At 43.3% G+C, this 19041-nt stretch overlaps 1 long non-coding RNA gene across 1 annotated transcript; it reads right to left on the reverse strand.

Annotated features, from left to right (window-relative positions):
* Nucleotides 1-216: 216 nt before the first annotated feature.
* Nucleotides 217-16667, reverse strand: LOC149972379 (uncharacterized). Its single transcript, XR_016491342.1, has 2 exons — nucleotides 14858-16667; nucleotides 217-999 (listed from the first exon to the last, which is right to left on the reverse strand). It is a non-coding gene; the product is annotated as an uncharacterized LOC149972379 (long non-coding RNA).
* Nucleotides 16668-19041: the final 2374 nt, after the last annotated feature.

A 19041-nucleotide genomic window follows, 5' to 3' on the forward strand; every position in this document is an offset into this window, starting at 1 on the left:
TTTTTCTGATATACAATGCAGCACCCATGATGCCCGGCCATGCAGCTTCAACCCATAAAAGGGCAGCAGGCGGGTCCTGGCTGGGGTGTGGAATGTTGGCTGACTCCGCATGTACAGTAGCATCAATGTGCAGTTGTCTCTGTTAATGCCTGAGTAGAATACAGCGGCCATTTGTGGGGGCAGTTGATGCTGATTGTTTGGTACAAAATATCTCACATTGTACATGAAAGCATAGATACAACTCTGTTGAGTAAACATAGATAAAGCTAAATACAACATACTGTAAATAGAGCAAAATACAGCACACATACAGTAAAATCTTCAGTAAGCATACTTCAAGTAAGTGTACTTCCTACTTCGTGATCATACTTCATATTTAATAAGCAAACTTCATACTTAGTAAACATACTTCATAGTTTGTAAGTCTTTTTCATACTTCCTACTTAATGAAAACATTACATTTGAGTGCAGTGGGTTCATGTGTTCTTAACTGAGACCTATTGCATCATAACAGATGTCTTGGATAGCTAGCTATTCTGTTTTAGCCATAGGCTTCATGTATGCTGTGTTTACCTCTAAACATGCTGTACACTGCTACCATTGACAGGTTGCTATATGGATCATCTGGATGGAGAATTCACTGATCCCATGCATGGCATCTGGACACACACACACACACACATATTTCTCGAAGGCGTCTGTTGGTCTTTTGTGTGGGATGCAGGAAAGAGCTAACCACAACAGTTCTTCAGCTGGCAGCTTTAGTTGGTACACAAGGACATAAAGCTTGCCAGTGAAGAACTGCTGTGGGTCAGCCAGTGAGCACCCACGCAACATGTACAAAAACACACATATAAACACACACAACTGCTGTGGGTCAGCCAGTGAGCACCCACGCAACATGTACGAAAATACACACATATAAACACACACAACAGATGCACACACACATTAGGCTACATCTTCTGTCTCTTTGGCCATCAGGGTGGGCAGTGGAATCTGTAGAGAGAGAAAGAAGGTAGGGTGGAGAGAGAGAGGGGCACATTAGAATATATGTCTGACAGACTGGTGCTAAAATGCAATATTCAGTACGATATATGCTATCCTAAGGGAATACATGTGAAAGACTGAAAACCAAATAGCCTGTATTCATTTGAGATGATGTGTACATATGTGAGCTGTGCAGTCATGTGCTTTCTCACTTGAGCTAGCCCACGTCAGCTGACCCAGCTCTCCATAAGCTGCCTTAATGCAACACAGATACTGGAGCTGGATGCTTAGCCTCTGGTCAAGGGACTGGAACTTTCTGATGCTTGCACACTAGTGTTATATGGCAAGCTTTATACTGTAGCATTTACAAATGAGAGAGAATAAGATGCCCACCCAAAATGGCATCCTTTTCCCGATATAGTGCACTACTTTTGTCCGGGTCACGGTCAAAAGTAGTGCACTGCATAGGGAATATGGTGCCATTTCAGTCGACATTGTTTTAGGCACTACTGTCCCCTCAGGTCTTCAACTGTTTCTCCAACAAACTATCAAACCATTGCTGTTTTTGTACCCGAGTTGAAAAATTGAAAAATATTAGCGTGTCATCAAAGGACAGAAATATTCACTTCAATTCTTGTCAGATTAATCCGAATGAACTGCCAGGAGGGCTGTGAAACCTTCAAGAGATTCTCGTTACAACACATTATCATTCATGATAAAGAATGAAGCTTAGCTGTGCTGCGTTTTTTAGCCTTAGCCTAGTCAAAAAGTGTTAAGTCATCTACAATGCTAAAACAACTCTTATACTTGACTGTCCCATCTATGTTGATTTTCTATTGTTATAAATAACTTATGTCCTTTGGGAAAAACCCATAAAACAACCAAGAAACACCCAGAGAACAACCAAATGTAAATATATACCCAGTAACATAGTAAGGCATATTTAGTTCAGTCAGTGTATGGTTACCCTTTTCTCTGAACATATGGTTAAAGTCTAGCCTCGCTATGTGCTGTAGTATATGAAAACTATTCCTGTTATGCCGTTTTAAATGCCTCTTCCTAGCTGCATATTTTCCAGGCAGCGCAGACAGATTTCTCACAGTTCAAGGACAGGGTTTTGGGAAAAGCTAGCCCTTAGCAGTCCAGCGAACCCAACGACTCTGTAAACCCAACGAACCCACCCCTTGTTGCTCTGCTCTGGGCTCCAGTGGAAAGCTCCCGTGTGCAGGACTCGCTCAATAGATCCACACACACACACGCGGTCTACACACTCGGCCCACACACACACGCAACCCAGTCTAGGAAAAGTAGCCAGCTCTGCCAAAGCGCTGAGTCCCTTTCAATACAGCCGCCTCGGACCCATGCTCCTCCTGAGTGGATCTAAGGGATTTATGTTGGATGTGTAATGATTGGAGTGTGTGTGTATGTGTGTGTGTGTGTGTGTGTGTGTGTGTGTGTGTGTGTGTGTGTGTGTGTGTGTGTGTGTGTGTGTGTGTGTGTGTTAAGATTAGTTCTTAAGGGACACCTGATGGGCTGAGTTGGATTCTGTTTTAGTTTTTTGTTGTTTTTTAAGGGGTGGATCAGCTTTAATATTGCAGAAAGATTGTTGCTTCTATCAATGTAATTGTCTGCATCATTTCCAATACCTCATATATTTTTTATATATATGTTCCCTTTTTATTATTTACCGCTAACCCTGCCACCCCTCCCCTAATCGGCCCTTGTTTGCAGACAGAGACCCTGCCACCCCTCCCCTAATCGGCCTTTGTTTTCAGACAGAGATGGACAGAGAAGATTCCTCCAGTGTTCAACAGGAACACTAGCTAGCTGGCAATGAGATCCAGGAAAGTATTGTTACAGAGAAATGAAGAGAGAGAGAGCGCGATGGAGAGAGCCAGAGAGAGAGAGAAAGAAAAGAGAAAGAGGAATAGAGAGGGGGAGAGAAAGAGAGAACAAGAAAAAGTGAGGTCCTGACCTACAGTACAGTAGTGTTTGTTAAAGGACACCATGCAGTACGTCAGTGAGTGTCCTCCAGCACCTGCAGACTCTCCAGAGAGGATCTGACAGAGCACAGTACAGCACTCAGCCATCACAACACACCTGCAGACTCTCCAGAGAGGATCTGACAGAGCACAGTACAGCACTCAGCCATCACAACACACCTGCAGCTACCGCTGTTACTGACCTGGTCTTAGAGTGAGTGTGTGCGTGCGCGCATGTATTGACATGGAGCATGACGCCCTACTTCATGTGCACGTTTAAGTGTGTGTGGGTCCCTCTGTGGTCTCTAAATAAAATTATTACTCACACTGACGTCCTATACTACGCGGAAAAACACACACAACACAAGCATGCTTTACACAACAAACACACTTTATACAGCAACACGCACACACTTTACACAACACACACACTTTATACCCAACACACACACACTTTATACCCAACACACACACACACACTTTATACATAACACACACACTTTATACAACACACACGCTTTCATATTTCACCCCCTCCAGCTTTCGTCCACTTGGGGAGTGCATGGTTGCCTGGGTGATGAGGGGACTCAGTGATCAGTCATCAGAACAACAGCCCTCTGACGTCAAACACTGTCACTTACACACTGCTGGACGACTGGTGAAAAGGGCAAGTCGTCAAAAGGTGTGTGTGTGTGTGTGTGTGTGTGTGTGTGTGTGTGTGTGCGTTTAAGGAGGGAATTACATACACATATAAATACACACTGCAGCTTTGTGATCTTCAATTTTTTTTTAAATCACTGCAACACATCAACACACATACCGACCCACACACACATACTGTACACCACCCTCAGGCCCAGGCTACCACAACACTGTAAATAATGCCCCACACCACCACCACCTCTCACCCTCATAAATTGCTTTCAAGTCAGCGGGAGATCAATATATTAGTCACTGGCTCCCCGCTTCCCAGTAGAATTACTAGGAAGAGGAAAGGGACCTATTCTGCATCAGAGAATAGAACACACTTTGTTGGAGATGCTCATTTCTTGCAGAATGAAAGAGACAGGAAGAGTGACAAAGAGAGAGAGAGGGGGGTGAGGAGGGGGGTGGGGGTGGGAGAGAGAGAGCGAGCGAGAGAATGAGAGCGTATGCATGCGCTAGACAGTGTGTGAGACCAGGAGCCACACCCAATTGTGTGGAGGCATTGGATGTGGTTTGAGTTATGAAACAGTGTTTTCTTCCCTAACTGGCGGCAGCAGGAAACTCTGGAAAGGGAAACTGCCAAGCCTCCTGGGAATACACACGATCCATTTTGGTTCTGAAATGCCATTTGACACTGCTAACTAATGGGGAGACGGGGGCCAGACTAGTCACTACAACGGGGGAAACATCTCTCTCCGTCTCACGTCACGGTTACTGCAACCGGATGTGTTTTGACATCTCATAGGATTTATATGTTATGTGTTGCAAATGCCACTCATGTTCTGTTAATGTGACTGGAGAGATTAGATTGACCCATAACATGCCAACATAACAACTTCTCATCAAATCTACGAGAATTAATAAATATATAACTATATATATATATATATATATATATATATATATATATATATATATATATATATATATTATATAAAATTACTACCCAGAGGGAAAGAGGTTTTCTACTACTAAGGTGGCAGCCCCAGAGCTAATGGCTGAAATAGGTGAGGCAGAGGAGAGAGGGAGAGGAAAAGATGAGAAAGAGATGCATAGAGAGAGGGAGAGGGAGAGAGAGCATGGTGAGCATGAGAGAGGCGAGAAAAGGAGAGGGATGAAAGTGAGAGAAATAGAGGGTGAGGAGAGCAACAGGAAGATGACAAATTGTGAGTAGGCCTTGGAGGCTTGCAGGCATAAGCAGCAGTGGTGGAGGCCACATGGAACTCAGAGACAGATAGTGGCGCCAGCCTTAAACACACACACTGACCAAACTATCCCATTAGAAACTCACTGCAATATCACACAGGCCTTCATTGAATTAGTCATAAGAGCACCATGCATATCCATCAAGCGGGACGCACGTCCACTCAAACCTAACTGCTGAGTCAGAGACAGGGGAGGAGAGAGTCTGTGTGCTTGCTTGTGTGTACAGTGTATGTGGTTGCGTGCTTGGGTGCACACAGGTTGTTTCAACATATGTTATAGTGTTTGCATGTTAGTGTGTGTGCATGCATAAGCGCAAGTGCTGTAGACATCTGATCTCAGTTACTGTAAGCTTTGCCTTTTTACCAAACCACCTCAGACAACATAAATCTGACTGCAATTATGCCACGGTGAGTCATCTAGTGTGAAGACACACACACACACACACGGGTGTGAAGACACACACACACACTGGTGTGAAGACAGCTTGCTTTGAGCTCTTTGCTGTCTGCTTGACAGCACTGATTTAATTCATATGCATCTACGCCCCTGAATAGGAAGTGAGGATGTAAGAGGAACTGGAAGAGGGGGGCAGGAAATAGCACTATGACACGGTTACGGTTTATGAAAGAACACCTGTAGCCAGGAAACAACTCAGATTTTTAATATTTTTTTCACCTTTATTTAACCAGGTAGGCCAGTTGAGAACAAGTTCTCATTTACAACTGCGACCTGGCCAAGATAAAGCAAAGCAGTGTGACAAAAACAACAACACAGAGTTACACATGGAATAAACAAACATACAGTCAATAACACAATAGAAAAGTCTATATACAGTTTGTGCAAATGAGGTAAGATTAGGGAGGTAAGGCAATAAATAGGCCCTAGTGGCGAAATCATTACAATTTAGCAATTAAACACTGGAGTGATTGATGTGCAGAAGATGAATGTGCAAGTAGAGATACTGGGGAGCAAAGGAGCAACAAAAAAACAATATGGGGATGAGGTAGATGGGTGGGCTATTTACAGATGGGCTATGTACAGTTTAATTAGGTGTGTGTGTGTTTTGGGGGTAACCAGGAAGTGTGTGTTAGGGAGTATCCGGCTCCCAGACGTCAGAGGGACAGTGAGGCAGACATCCTGCCCCAAACTTTCCCACAATACATCACACACACACACACACACACTGCTGCACACTCATGCTGTATGGCAGCTGTGTGTGTGCTTGTGTCCTTAGCTGATCATCAAGGCTGTGTGCTTGTGTGTCTGCCTATGTATTTGTATGGCATCCCGGGTCATCAGCTTGATGCACACTGATGTTATTCTTTCTATAGTCTTTCTTTAGTCCTCCTCTTAATTTGAGCCAGTTTGGACATTTATTATGTGGATTATAATTCATCTACATTTATGTCGGTGTTGCTACTTTTTTCATAAGTCAAAATCTAAATTTCAAAGTGAAAATTACAAACTTCAGAAGCCTTTTAAATTTCCTGCATTACAGGAAAGTTCTCTTGCAACAGAGTGATCAAATTAAGATCCTACATTTGTATAAGAACGAAGGGGGCTGCAAGGTTATCAACAATGTGTCATGACTAACTACATCATTAATGTTGCTCTTCTGAAACCAACACAGGAATAAGTGTGGAGAGAGACGGAGGTAGAGAGAGTATCCAAGAGTGAGAAAGAGAGAAACATTGAGAGGGAGATACAGAGGGATTGAGTGAGAGAGATAGAATGAGAGAGAGACAGAAAGCCAGCGGGAGAGAGATAGGGAGGGAGGGAGAGTGAGATAGGGGGAGTATCCCTGGGAAAAGTGATACATTAAAGTAAATCATCTGTGTGCTTTTCCCCCCAGACCAGACCAGTCTAGCCATCGCCCTTCCCGGATTTGGGAGTGTGTGTGAATAAAAACATTGTTTCTGGGTCTGCATCTGTGTGTGCCTGTCTGTATGAAAGTGTATGTGTGTCTACCTGTGTGTCCATCTGTGTATGTGTGTATGTGTGTCCATCTGTGTGTGCCTGTCTATATGAACGTGTATGTGTGTCTACCTGTGTGTCCATGTGTGTGTGTGTCGATCTGTGTATGTGTGTGTGTGTGTCCATCTTTGTGTGCCTGTCTGTATGAATGTGTATGTGTGTCTACCTGTGTGTCCATCTGTGTGTGTGTGTCCATCTGTGTGTGTGTGTGTGTGTGTGTGTGTGTGTGTGTGTGTGTGTGTGTGTGTGTGTGTGTGTGTGTGTGTGTGTGTGTGTGTGTCCATCTGTGTATGTTTGTGTGTGTGTGAATGCGTGTGTCCATCTGTGTCCATCCGCATGTGTTCGTGTGTGCATGCTCCTCACACTCCCCTGACCTCTCCATCCATGTGTGAAAACTAAAATTCCTTTGGCCACTCGCTTGCAAACAGACAAGAAAGCAAACAAAACAGTTTGATAGAGAGAGAGAGAGAGAGAGAGAGAGAGAGAGAGAGAGAGCAAGAGAGAGAGAGAGAGAGAGAGAGAGAAAGAAGGGGGGATTCCATGGCCCTTATACAATGGAGAGGACTGTGGGGAAACACAAAAGCAGCTCAACCATGTCAGGAATTCTTATAATCTCCTAACTAATTAGGAAGGAGGTGGAAGTTGGTGGGAGGAAAAGGGGTGAGAATGAGCCATGGGATGAGGGAGGAAGTGGAATGGGGCAGAGAGAGAGGAGAGAAGGAGTCATACTTCTTCTTGAATGTGTAATTATGAAAGTTGAGGGAACGAGAGTAGTAGTCCCACCCAAGCTCAAGTACAGGGCAGAGGGAGGGGGGAAGGAGGGAGGAAGGAGGGGGAAGGACAGATGGAGGAGGGAAGGGGGAGGGAGGGGGAAGGACAGATGGAGGAGGGAGGGGGAAGGAGGGAGGGTGGGAGCCCCTTCCTTCAATGGGCTCATAACCCAATTAATTGCAATGGACCCAATGTACAGTATACAGTATGCAGACACACCGCACAGATGTACCTGTATTTTTGGGCTGTAGATTGTAACTCTTATTAAAAAATACAATCTAAAAGTACTTCCCGAGGAGAAGGGAGGAGGCCAACAGGGCTCCATGAATTGTGCCCTTTACCATTGTGCCTATCCTTCCATCCATCCTAAACCATGTGAACGTATCACTTAATACACACATACAGGGCATGGATCCATTTCCCCATAGGACAGAAGAAGTTAGTTTCTTCATAAAGGACAGTGCTAGTCTCACAGTGGTTTCTTCATAAAGGACAGTGTTAGTCTCACAGTGGTTTCTTCATAAAGGACAGTGTTAGTCTCACAGTGGTTTCTTCATAAAGGACAGTGTTAGTCTCACAGTGGTTTCTTCATAAAGGACAGTGTTAGTCTCACAGTGGTTTCTTCATAAAGGACAGTGTTAGTCTCACAGTGGTTTCTTCATAAAGGACAGTGTTAGTCTCACAGTGGTTTCTTCATAAAGGACAGTGTTAGTCTCACAGTGGTTTCTTCATAAAGGACAGTGTTAGTCTCACAGTGGTTTCTTCATAAAGGACAGTGTTAGTCTCACAGTGGTTTCTTCATAAAGGACAGTGTTAGTCTCACAGTGGTTTCTTCATAAAGGACAGTGTTAGTCTCACAGTGGTTTCTTCATAAAGGACAGTGTTAGTCTCACAGTGGTTTCTTCATAAAGGACAGTGTTAGTCTCACAGTGGTTTCTTCATAAAGGACAGTGTTAGTCTCACAGTGGTTTCTTCATAAAGGACAGTGTTAGTCTCACAGGGGTTTCTTCATAAAGGACAGTGTTAGTCTCACAGTGGTTTCTTCATAAAGGACAGTGTTAGTCTCACAGTGGTTTCTTCATAAAGGACAGTGTTAGTCTCACAGTGGTTTCTTCATAAAGGACAGTGTTAGTCTCACAGTGGTTTCTTCATAAAGGACAGTGCTAGTCTCACAGTGGTTTGCTTGTCAATGAGACTTGTTGACTAGCGTTTGACCACATTTCCAGACACACCTCACAAGATGTGACTGTGGGGATAACAGACTACACCACAGGACTGTGTGTGTGCGTGTGCGTGTGTGTGTGTGTGTGTGTGAGAGAGAGAGAGAGAGAGAGAGAGGGCCTATGCCTGTTGGAAAGAGAAAGTGAATTGATTTGTGTATGTGTATGTGTAAATCCGTGTGTGTGTTTACTGAGTAAATTAAATGAGAGAGCAAGAGTGAAAAAACATGTATGTCTGTGTTGTGTGTGTCCACCATGTCATGAGCTGCAGGCTGCCACATACACTGATGTACACAGATGGCCCGGGAGTACATTCCATCCAGGGAACACTCTGGAAGACACAGTGAGCAGATAGTTTAAGTTCCAAGTGGAAATTAGCTCCTGCTAACCTGCAAAGATTATCATTACTTAAGGTATCTACCTACCTTATGACCCCAGCCTAGTGCTTTGACCACACACACACACACAGAGGCTCTTATCCAACCACAGATCACATTGACATACTTTGCGCGACACTGGCTGCCATAATGCCAAAGTGTTCCGTCTCTCTGCTCCCTGACCAGCTTGCACATAGCTCAGTTATAGCATAAGCATGTATCCGATAACCTCAATTATTATATGAAGCATGTACTACATAGTGTCAGCAACCACATGAATGTAGTTCATATACACATGCACGTTCATACAGACAGGCACACACACAGACACCTGAGCAGTAGAAAGAACCACAGATGTGATATGGACATTGTGAAAAGATGCAAAGCTGCTCATTGCTTAGTAATTGCTAAGAAATTAAACATTTCAGGGGAAAATTGTCACAGTCGAGAAATCATAGATTTTCTGAGAACTACAGTCTACTAATGTTTCTGACAATAATATGTTGACTCATGGAGGTGGAAAAGAGGTGACACAGATACAATGATGTTAAATTGAATGTTTTGTATTTCTTGGGTTGCCTACATAGTAATTACATAGTTATTGCAGAACTCGTTTCAATAACCAGTTGGGCAAAATCTGTGTATTCATCTTTATCGTTGCATGTGGAATGTGTCCTAAATGGCGCCCTATTCCCTTTATAGTCCACTACCTTTGACCAGGGCCCATAGGTTCCTGAGCTACAACCATGTTAAACAGATGTGTCCACAGCAAGCAGACATTTTCCACTAACAGAAGGACTTGTGCTCAACAGGTTTGTCCCTGCAGAATGGATTTCTAACTCTAACTCTAACTCTCTCTCTAACTCTCTCTCTAACTCTCTCTCTAACTCTCTCTCTAACTCTCTCTCTCTCTCTCTCTCTCTCTCTCTCTCTCTCTCTCTCTCTCTCTCTCTCTCTCTTCCACTTGCCATTAACACCCTCTGAATACCTTCTTGCTTAGCTCTCCCTCCCCATCACCCCTTCTCTCCCTCCGACTATTTTGCTCTCCCTCTCTATCCCTCTCTCTCTATTCTCTCTCTCTCTATCCCTCTCTCTCTATCCCTCTCTCTCTCTCTATCCTTCTATCCCTCTCTCTCTCTCTCTCTCCCTCTCTCTCTCTCTCTCTATCCCTCTCTCTCTCTATCCCTCTCTCTCTCTTCTGCTCTCCATACAACCCCCCTCTCTCTCACCTTCTCTCCCTCCCACTCTCCCATTCTCTCCCATTCTCTCTCCTTTCCTGTCCCTCCCTCTCTCCCAATCTCTCTCCCTCTCCTCTCTTTCCATTGGTCAGCTCTTTGGGCCTGGGGTGCATTCCTGGGATGCCTAGTACATATGGTATAAATTCCATTCAGTCTGCAGAGGCCCCAGACCTCCACGCTGTCTGAACACAGAGCACACACACACAAGAGCACACACACAGACAGCACACATGCGCAGGCCAAACCTTTCTCAGACCTGCCCTGTTCCTCTACCTCTCTCTATCTTTCCACCTCCCTCTAATGCTCACTCTCTCTCTCTCACTGTCTGTTCCCCTCTCTTGCTCTCTCTAGCTTCCACTCTACCTCTCTATCTTTCCACGTTTCCACCCTGTGTGTATGCATACAGTAGGTTGGTCAATGTATGTCTACTGTATGTACAGTATGTCTACCTTCCTCACCATGTATAAGTACAGTATCAGTCAAAAGTTTGGACACACCTACTCATTCAAGGCTGGTAACTCAAAGGAACGTATCCTCTGCAGCAGAGGTAACTCTGGGTCTTCCTTTCCTGTGGCGGTCCTCATGAGAGCCAGTTTCATCATAGCGCTTGATGGTTTTTGTGACTGCACTTGAAGAAACTTTCAAAGTTCTTGAAATGTTCAGAATTGACTGACCTTCATGTCTAAAAGTAATGATGGACTGTCATTTCTCTTTGCTTATTTCAGCATAATATGGACTTGGTCTTTTACCAAATAAGGCTATCTTCTGTATACCACCCCTACCTTGTCACAGTACAAGTGATTGGCTAAAATGGTGGCTACTTTGAAGAATCTCAAATGTTTAACACTGTGTTTAACACTTTTTTGGTTACTACATGATTCCATAATGTGTTATGTCATCATGTTGACGTCTTCACTATTATTGTACAATGTAGAATATAGTGAAAATAAAGAAAAACCCTTGAATGAGTAGGTGTCCAAACTTTTGACTGGTACTGTACGTATAGGGAGACTGAAATTCGGCAAAGGCACAATAGCACTAGGTCTTTAACTAGGTCACTTACAGGGCCAGGGATACAGGGCTGTGGGAAAAACAAAACCTGTGGCAGTCCATTTAATCAACCGGAGATTACACAGTGACACAGCGTCCCTTCTGCCTTGTACTCATTCCATCACAGGGGAAATGGTACCCTATTCCCTATATAGTGCACTATTGTTGACCAGGGGCTCTGGACAAAAGTAGTGCACTATATAGGGAACAGGATGACATTTTGGACACACCCATGGTTTTCAATCTCTGGATGGGACTAGTTCATGTTGAATTGGCACTGCTAAGTTTAGTGTTAGATAAAAATGGTGGCTCTGCACTGGCTATTCCTTGGTGGTGCTGGAAATGGCCTGCGGGTTCATTTCCTACTGCTTGTTTAACATGGAGATTAAATGGAACCAACGGAAGTTTCATTAGTTGAGCTATAAACTGTTAACTGTCAGCCCAAACTTGACCAAGGCACTATGAGGACTAGACCCAGTCCTAGCCTAAGCCCTGATGGGGCCAGTCAAAGCATATTCCCTTTGAGAGTGGAATAGACCCCAAGGCCACAAAGAGCGCAGGAGTCAATCCCAGTCCCAGCCCTTAGTGATAAGAGAACTCAGCCTTGAGTCACTAGTGAATCGATCCCAGTCCCAGCCCTTAGTGATAAGAGAACTCAGCCTTGAGTCACTAGTGAATCGATCGAAGTCTCAGCCCTTAGTGATAAGAGAACTCAGCCTTGAGTCACTAGTGAATCGATCGAAGTCCCAGCCCTTAGTGATAAGAGAACTCACCCTTGAGTCACTAGTGAATCGATCGAAGTCCCAGCCCTTAGTGATAAGAGAACTCAGCCTTGAGTCACTAGTGAATCGATCCCAGTCCCAGCCCTTAGTGATAAGAGAACTCAGCCTTGAGTCACTAGTGAGTCGATCCCAGTCCCAGTCCTTAGTGATAAGAGAACTCAGCCTTGAGTCACTAGTGAATCGATCCCAGTCCCAGCCCTTAGTGATAAGAGAACTCTGCCTTGAGTCACTAGTGAGTCGATCCCAGTCCCAGCCCTTAGTGATAAGAGAACTCTGCCTTGAGTCACTATTGAATTGATCCAAGCACCAAATAGGCTGGGCACTTGAAGATAAATAGTTGAAGCTCATAGAGACTTGGCTTTGAATATATAGGAGTACTGGGCTCTCAAATCAACTTCTGCTGTGTGTATTTTTAATCAGTCTGTCTGTTACTATTGAGACTACAGACTGACACTGTCTGTCCTCCTGCACACAGTCCCACACATAGAGCCTATGTATGTCCGATACTCACCACCACAGCACCTGCTGAGTCGAGCCTACTCAGCCCACCCAATGTCTGTTGAGAACTTCTCAGTACATTGTCATCTCAAAAGAAGTCAAATAACATTGCTAGTGAATTTTCATCTGATCTGGTTCCACGGTCACCTAAGTGAATTTAGTCAAAACGAAAACGTGTGATAAAAGTGTTATAAAAGAATGATTACCTTGGTATAGTTTTTGGTTACATGTGGATTAATTGTAACAAACCAGAAATAACCCATTTACAATTAGATTGAAAAGTAAAGTTTGTACTCTGATGTGTGATGCAGTGTATACGTCTACAGGCATAGGGTGTGGCCTAGTCTGAAACATGCAACCTCATTCTAGAATGCGCATTTCCACTGCAGTTCCTCACCCACTGGGAATACTCTGATAGCCTATCAATAACTGTCAATGTGCAATCCAGCATTCAGCACAGCCCAACTATGCTACTCAATAAGAGCTGCATTAGCATGCTAATGTCAAAGCTAGACTAGAGTAATATTGGCTTCTGGTGAAATTAAACTGTTCCGTTTTTTTTTCTGATAATAGGATCAATGTAAGTAATTCAATGGTTAAATCCAATTTAACCTGCTCTTGAATGTATGCACTTTTAAGGCGTTCTTAAGTGTCCTGAAAGGTGTCTGTCAAATTAAATGTATAATTATTTTATTAATACATCAGAATGGTTTAATACCTTTCATGTGAGGGAGTAGATGATTTCTAGGACTAAAGAGAATGTTATGTCTCATACAGACTAACCATAAGAATGGGCACACACACACAAATACACACACATATCGTCATGACTTGCTAAGACTCCAATCATTAGATTGGAGTAAGGCAGAGGGAACCCAGGACTGCAGAGAAAGACCTTGAATTACAAGCATTCCTCTCTTTCATCATATATTCCCTCTCCCTCTTTATATCTCTCTCAATCCCTCTGTTCATATACACCCATAGAGTCCGTCTGTCGGTCTGCCTGACTGCCTGCCAATCCATCCATCCACCCGGCCTGCCTGCCAGTCTGTCCATCCGGCCAGCCAGCAGGGATGTCTTTCTGTCTGTTGTTCTATCGTTCTGGGGAGCGGCTCTGTTGACATCTGTATGAATCTCGTCCAGTCATGCAGAGATAAAGACAGCGCTTGCTAACCACACACACACAGACACACACACACACACACATACACACCCTCAAACTCATACACACAACACAGAACAAATATACAGCCAGAAATGCTATGTTGTTGCAAGGGCATGAAATCACTGTGGCAAAGTCAAAATGGCCCTAAGGAACTTTGGAGCCTGAAGTCTCGATCTCGTGACAAAACAGTCTTTCACTCTCCAGAGGCATCAAAAAAGAAGGCGCATGGGAAACCAAAAAAGAAACGACTGCCTGCCTCTTGCCCCTTACAACTCATCCAAGTAGCCTGCCTGGTCAATGTATTGCAGCCAGCCAGTAAACCAGCTATAGGCCTTAAGAATTCATTCACCCCCAGTGAATAAGGATGAAGCATCAACATCACACCCAAGAAGAGATGAGTCACTGCCAAACAGGCAGCCTTCAGGATGAATCCAAGAAGGTCTTGACTGCAATTCAGAATAAATCGATTGTCTGGTAGTAGTGGAGTGGAATAGTGCTCGAGATATTAAGTGTGCAGGGGAGCATTGTTGAATTGAATTGATAGGCTTTGAGGATTTAAGGAATTTCAGGTGCAGTCTAACAGTCATTGAGTGAATAAAAGATTAGACCTACACATGACATAGTGCCAGATCTTTAGAGTGGAAAGCGGAGCTCTCTTTGATGAGCTGTCACATTTGAACTTTTAACAGCTCTCCTCTGAGTGTTGAAATCCTCAAACTGGGATTGCATAAGCATGAGTTGGAGAGCTTGTAAACACTTGTTCCTATACTTACATAATCCCTGCTACAAAATTCCACTGAAAAATAAGTAAATGATGAAAAAAGTTAATTTAAAAGAGCAAGGCCTATCATAGACTACTCATTGTATTCAATAATGAGGTAAGACAGTTCATATCTTACCTTGATCAAGGGAAAGGAGATGTCATGGGAGCTTGAATGAAGATCCTGCTGTCTGATCTTTAGGGTGTTGCCAGCCAGTTTATAGGGTAGGTTACAGGTTCTCTCCATTTAAATCAGGGTTTATCAACGTAAAATGAGAGATGAGGAGAGGAGGGAAAGGGGAAAGGAAGAAACTTACGGGGAAAACTGTCGTCGACATCCATGTTTCTCTGTAAAGGGTGGGGCCTTAAAGAAATTTGCTTCGCAATCCTCTCCTTTAAGTCGAATTAAAGGGAATTACAGTTAGTTACTCTAACTAAATAACGAGAAGATAATGAGTAAGTTCATTACACATTATTCTTTAGGCTAGTAGCATACTACTAAATGATAAAACTGTATAGTCAAAAGCTATGATCTATGAATAGGTATTTTAAAACGATTTTACAGTACGGCAATGAGCTTGATCTTTTACATTTTGTTTAAGTTTTAAATATGACCGAATCTTATTCTGAGCTCGTTGGCCCCATTCTTTTTCTTACAAGTAGACTAATTGATGGGCACGCCCGTTGTCTCTATAGGCCACGAATGCGCACAATAGAAGTGTCCATAAACCAATACATTTAACGTTTAGTCTATATGAGATGGCCTTTGAAAAAACTCTTACATCTTATATTCAATACACTGCTGTATTGAATTAGGTAATATGGCAGTGAAGGCACCGCCTACAGACCAGAGTACAAATAGTCCGAATGGCACTGCAAGTTAACTATTTGATTACATAATTTGGAACATTCAATTTGCAATATTTGTAACGGTTATGGCAATAGTCTCAATAGGTCTCATTTCACGCTCTATTTTATATTTTAGTTGCAGACAATGTCGATTACTTCAATCTAGTCAGTTAAGGTTATTCCACGCTCATTAAGACAATTAAAAGTTTTTAAATGAACATAGACGCATTTACTTTTTTCTGTAGGTTAGACTAACTTCTTTCCTCGGTGTGACTCAACATGTCAGTAGCCTAGTTACAAGCAGCTCCATCATAATGAAAACGATCTAAAAATATATTTCAAAAATGTAAAGATGTTTTATCAATTATCGAATTACCTTATATCATGGACTAGGCCTTCCTCACCACAGCTCCGTTGACTTGCCACCCATCTGTGGGCTGCGATATGATTGTAAAGTTGCTACGTCCATTTCAAAGCATTATACATCGAATTATTAAATACTCGTTATGATCATCCAAATAATAGCAGAATAGATTCCATCGGTCATATTTAGAATAATGCTTATTAGCCTTGTCGAGACGGCACTATTAGTTGTATAATCGAATGCTTCCTCTATCAAATGCGCCATTCATATTGAAAATCGATCAGCTAGGCTACTTCTCACTGTATATAGCTATGATCAAGCTTTATTATCATAAGCATTTAGGTCAGATGCAAGTCTTGAAGAAGAAACCCCGTTTTAAAGGCAGCCACACCTTAACTCTCTCAATCAATTTTGACAGTTCTAGTCCTGGACGAAACACATCTATAATAGTTCAAGTTTAAAATACACTTACAACTATTCAACTATCACCCTTGTATCTATTAGTGTGCGATACATTATAACTTAACCGGTAAAAACGAAGATACCGCCCCAGGTTTCACTTTCCAGTTTCCCAGCAGTTCCCCAACCAACCAGTCCCTCTATCGCTGCGTCTTGGTTCTCTCTAGTCCAACTCCCTTCAAACCGGCTTCTCACTGCGATCAGCTGGCAGCGCAGTGACGCCAATAGCAACAGCTGGCCAATCAAACTCCAACGTCAAAGAACACTGACGACTCCCACCGCTTATGCACCTTGAGTGACAGGTGCTCCCACCAATGTTGTAGGGGATGACTATGGGCTGGGAGGCGTGAACAAAAGATGCCGACCAATAGTGGCAAAAGTGGCATATAGCAGAGGGTTTTACTCATAAATTCGGGTTGGAGTTGAGTACTGTTAACTTTCCTACATATTTAAAAAAGGCTTAATTCAATATCAGAGCAGGACTGTGTGTGCGTTGCAAGGAGGTTACAGCATCTCTAGTAGTAGGCTATATAAGGTCTTTCCTCTTCACTCCTTTCCACATAATCTGCACTGAAGGTGGAGAGGAGAAAGGAGGAGAGGAGGAGAGAGAGAGAGGTGGACAGTAGATGAGCAAGGAGAGAAGAGGATTGAGATGTTGTTCTGATATTGCATTAACATTGTAATAACACAAAATTGGGGTAGGGTTCTCATAGCGTCAAGAGAACAGTTATCTCTGTTGTCAACTTCACCCTCAAAGAATGATTCTCTGTGTGTCCCAAATGGCACCCTACCCCCTACATAGTGCTCTAGGCCTACAGGCAGGGCTTCCCACCCCTGATTCAAAGAACCAACTCATCATCAAGCTTTGATTATTTGAATCAGCTGTGTAGTGCTGGGACAAAAACCAAAATATGCACCCAGGGGAGGCCCCAGGACTGAGTTAGGGAAACCCTGGTATAGAGAATAGTGTGTTTTTTGGGTCATAGAATATGTCTATATCACAGATGTTTATCCAATGTGAATAGATGCATCCCCCTAAAGGATGTCTGCTAAGTACATTTACTGTATTATGTGACAAAGAAAAGCATTCCTTTGCCATAGCTGCATTACGTCACCCTTAAATATACAGCCCCGTTTGTCATTTTACTGTGTGTCTTCATCCCTATATTATCTATGCTGAGGCCTATAAGTAAACAGTATATCCCTACTTCTATTCCACTCCAGAAGAAGGGTAATGTAACCCCAGACAACCCAGTCACCCAATAAAATCTCTTTGAACTGAAAGTGTTTTTCAACGTAACAGTTTATTGAGCAAATGCAACATTCCTGAGGTTGTGAGAGTAGTACGAGGCAGTGGGGCTCCACTACCAAACAGGCCATTGCCCATCTTGTGGACGGAAACCTTAATTAATGGTTTGCTGAAGTCACAGGAATTTCACTTTTGGATGAGAGCACTTGCTTTGCAAAGGGAAAAACAGAGGAATTCAACTTTCCATTTCCTCAGCATTCACATGTCAATTATAGCACGCAGCAACCCCAAAGGACAAACAATCGCAGCAACCCAACAAAACAACTGTCAATTATATCATGGATAATTATATACAAACACATAAACATATAAATTACACACAGTAATATACAGGTAGATATTATACACTGTATCTTCATTTTCTTCACAAAAAAATGGTAGACTATATTTGGCTCATCACATCAGCCAGAAGGCAGATTTTGATACTAATCGTCCCTGGCTGATGATACATAATTGAAGATATCTAACATCTCCTTAGCATGCATGGAGAGAGGCAGAACGTGAGTGTATTTTCTACCTCATGTCTTTTTAATGCAGATCTCTCTGAGAGCGCAAAAGAGAGAGAGAATGTGTGTGTGTATACTTGTGCGAGTGTGCACATGATGCTTGAAGTTGTACAAGTGTGTGTGCATACGTGCGTGCATACTTGCATGTGTGTACATGTGCCTGCTTTTGTAAGAGTACGTGTGTGTGTGTGTGTGTGTGTGTTGGGGGCTGGGATCAGAAGAAGTCCGTTTAAACAGCATTATATCACCCCCTTCCGGTTAGCTGCAGAGTTGCTTTGCAGTCAGATGAAAGGCACTGGCCTGTCAACCCCTTTTTTGTTCCACATATCAAACAGGCATTAACACGAGAAGCAAAGCCTCAGCCTCAGCACAGTGACACAGCTTTTATTCCTTAGCCTCAGTTGTGTAGATGATTTGCAAACAGTGCCTGAATGTGTGTGTGTGTGTGTGTGTGTGTGTGTGTGTGTGTGTGTGTGTGTGTGTGTGTGTGTGTGTGTGTGTGTGTGTGTGTGTGTGTGTGTGTGTGTGTGTGTGTGTGTGTGTGTGTGTGTGTGTGTGTGTGTGTGTGCGTGCGTGTAAAGCAGGGCAGGAATGTGCTACAGGAACCATTCGTTCAGGAAATGCTGTAAATCCTTCTTCCTCCCAGCAGTGGTTTGTCCCTGTGGGGCCTAGACTAAAGAGTGACCTGGGGAGGGTGTTTACACACACACACACATACACACACACACACGCACACACACACACACACACACACACACACACACACACACACACACACACACACACACACACACACACACACACACACACACACACACACACACACACACACACAC

The sequence above is a fragment of the Oncorhynchus mykiss genome, chromosome 24 (assembly GCF_057628025.1).
Source record: "Oncorhynchus mykiss isolate SJ-2025 chromosome 24, ASM5762802v1, whole genome shotgun sequence".
NCBI lineage: Eukaryota > Metazoa > Chordata > Actinopteri > Salmoniformes > Salmonidae > Oncorhynchus > Oncorhynchus mykiss.